The 2,944-nt window shown below is 42.4% G+C and overlaps 1 non-coding gene across 1 annotated transcript; it reads left to right on the top strand.

Annotated features, from left to right (window-relative positions):
• Positions 1-2,408: 2,408 nt before the first annotated feature.
• On the top strand, positions 2,409-2,515 carry LOC119466958. Its single transcript, XR_005195471.1, has one exon. It is a non-coding gene; the product is annotated as a U6 spliceosomal RNA (small nuclear RNA).
• Positions 2,516-2,944: the final 429 nt, after the last annotated feature.

A 2,944-nucleotide genomic window follows, 5' to 3' on the forward strand; every position in this document is an offset into this window, starting at 1 on the left:
CGAGACCATTCTGGACAACATGGTGAAACCCCGTCACTAAAAAGAAATAAAAAATGAAAAAACAAAAAATTAAAAATAAAAGAAACAAAGAAAAAGAAGCAACAAATGCAATTACCCAGCCTGTGAGTAGTCAGTGTTTCTTTTGGTATTTGTTGTCTGAGCTTAGAGCCTTGTTTTAAAGCTGGTCCTGCCTCATCTCCCAGCTTTTGCTTCATCTCCCAGTGAAGTCATAATGTTGGGCTGACTCCGTCTATTGACAGAGAGCCTGTGAGTCACAAATTCAACAGGATGACTTTGCTGCAGGGTGATTGACTGGAAAATGTTCCCTCATCTGAAAAATCTTTTTTTTAAGCAAATGGACATGCTTATTTTTGCAGCATGGAGTGCAGGCTTTTTATTTATTTGATATTGGTCTCTCGACATTCAAGTTGGCCAAGGAAGCGCTCACGATATTCATGTTTTGCCTTGTGAAGTGATATGTACTTCTCCCCTCCCTCTCCTTCTCCTTTCCTGCTATTATATCTAAAACAAACAGTCCCAGCACAATAGTTAAATTGCACTTGAATTTGGTGTTTACTTGACATTTACACACTGGCCATGCTGGACAGCTCAGTCATTCCAGAACAGGGCCCAGCCAGCAAGGATTGTGTTCTACTTGTGCTCAAGCCTCAGCAGGACAAGATCCCGAGACAGCTAGACAGTGTCTTGAGAAAGTGTTTTTACTGACTCATGCCTAAATTACTCTTACACCTGAGTTAGTGTGTGTCAGAGAAAGGAGGGTATCAGAGTGTCTTCAGTCTTGCCAGAAAAATCTCTCCCTTACCCATGTGGGGCAGACTGGTGATACTGATACCACTCTGCCTCTTTTTTTTTTTTTTTTTTTTTCAAATGATGGCTGAATTCTTAAACCTTCTTTTGTTTTTTTTGAGACAGAGTTTTGCTCTTGTTACCCAGGCTGGAGTGCAGTGGTGCAATCTAGGCTCACTGCAACCTCTGCCTCCTGGGGTCAAGCGATTCTCCTGCCTCAGCCTCCTGAGTAGCTGGGATTATAGCCACGTGCCACTACACCCAGCTAATTTTTTTTTTTTGACAGTTTTTACATTGTGACCAGCTAATTTTTTTATTTTTAGTAGAGATGAGGTTTCACCATGTTGGTCAGGCTGGTCTCGAACTCTCCACCTTGTGATCTGTCCACCTTGGCCTCCCAAAGTGCTGGGATTATAGGTGTGAGCCACCACTCTCAGCTCTGCCTCTTCTTAAATCCAACTTGAACACTGCCCAGTGCTAAATCTCCTGAGGACTGGCTAGAGATTACTAATTTGATCAATTTCATCTCCCCTTCTTTCCTTTCCTCCTCCATATAATGGAATTAATAATACTTACTTTAGGCCAGGCACAGTGAATCATGCCTGTAATCTCAACACTTTGGGAGGCTGAGGTGGAAGGATTGCTTGAGGCCAGGAATTTGGGACCAGTCTGGGCAACACTGTGAGACCTCATCTCTACAAAAAATTTCTTAAAATTAGCCGGGCTTAGTGGTGGCTTCCTGAAGTCCTAGTTGCTCAGAAAGCTGAAGGCAGAGGATTGCTTGAGCCTAGGTGTTTGAGGCTGCAGTGAGCTATGATCATGCCACTGCACTCCAGCCTGCACAACAGAATGAGACCTTGACTCTAAACATTAATAAAATAATAATACCAACTTTGCAGGAGTATTTTGGGTATAACATATGCAAAGTATATAGGGAAGTTTCAGGCTTTTGAAAAGTTCTTTTAAAATGTTGGTTCTTAGATGGGCATGGTGGCTCACACCTGTAATCTCAGCAATTTGGGAGGCCAAGGAGAGTAGATCACTTGAGGTCAGGAGTTCGAGACCATCCTGGCCAACATGGTGAAACCCTGTCTTTTATTTTAAAAAATTAAAAAAAAAAACGTTGGTTCTCATCCTCTTCTGAGGCCCATACTTCTGGTTTCAAAAGGTAGATGGGCTCATAAAAGTGAAGTGTCAGGCCAGACACGTTGGCTCATGCCTGTAATCCCAGCACTTTGGGAGGCAGAGGTGGGTGGATCACCTGGGGTCAGGAGTTCTAGACCAGTGTGGGCAACATAGTGAGAACTCATCTCTACAAGAAGTAATGAACCAGATGTCATGGTAAAATCCTGGGTTCCCAGCTACTCAAGAGATTGAGGTGGGAGGATCACTTAAGCCCAGGAGGAAGTGGCTGCAGTGAGCCATGAGCATGCCATTACAGTCCAACCCCGGCAACAAAGCAAGACCCTATGTCAATAAATAAATAAATAAAATTGTATTATTTTTACATATGCATGAAAAATGTGAAGACTTACACAACAAACAGAACTGTGGTCATATCTAAGGAGGCAGGCTTTGGAGTTTATTTAAAATACACATTGGTGCTCGCTTCGGCAGCATATATACTAAAATTGGAATGATACAGAGAAGACTAGCCTGGCCCCTGTGCAAGAATGACACGCAAATTCGTGAAGAGTTCCATATATAAAAAATTATATCTTTTTTTTTAAATACACATTGATTTATACATATTATTTTTTAAAAATAAGCATGTATTAATTTTTGAAACCAGAAAAAAAATTACCTTTAAAAAATGAAATAATAGGCCAGGTGTGGTGGCTCATGCCCGTAATCCCAGCACTTTGGGAGGCCAAGGTGGGTGGATCATATGAACTCAGGAGTTTGAGACCAGCCTGGCCAACATATAGTGAAACCCCATCTCTATTAAAAACTACAAAAATTAGCTGGGTGTGGTGGCACACGCCTGCAGTCCCAGATAGTCTGGAAGCTGAGGCAGGAGAATCACGTGAACCCAGGAGGCAGCGGTTGCAGTGAGCCGAGATTGCACCACTGTACTCCAGACTGGGCGACAAAAAAAGAAAGAAGAAAAAAAGGAAGGGATTTTTGATGAAGCGTA

Source organism: Cebus imitator, unplaced genomic scaffold (assembly GCF_001604975.1).
Source record: "Cebus imitator isolate Cc_AM_T3 unplaced genomic scaffold, Cebus_imitator-1.0 Scaffold244, whole genome shotgun sequence".
NCBI classification, from domain to species: Eukaryota; Metazoa; Chordata; class Mammalia; order Primates; family Cebidae; genus Cebus; species Cebus imitator.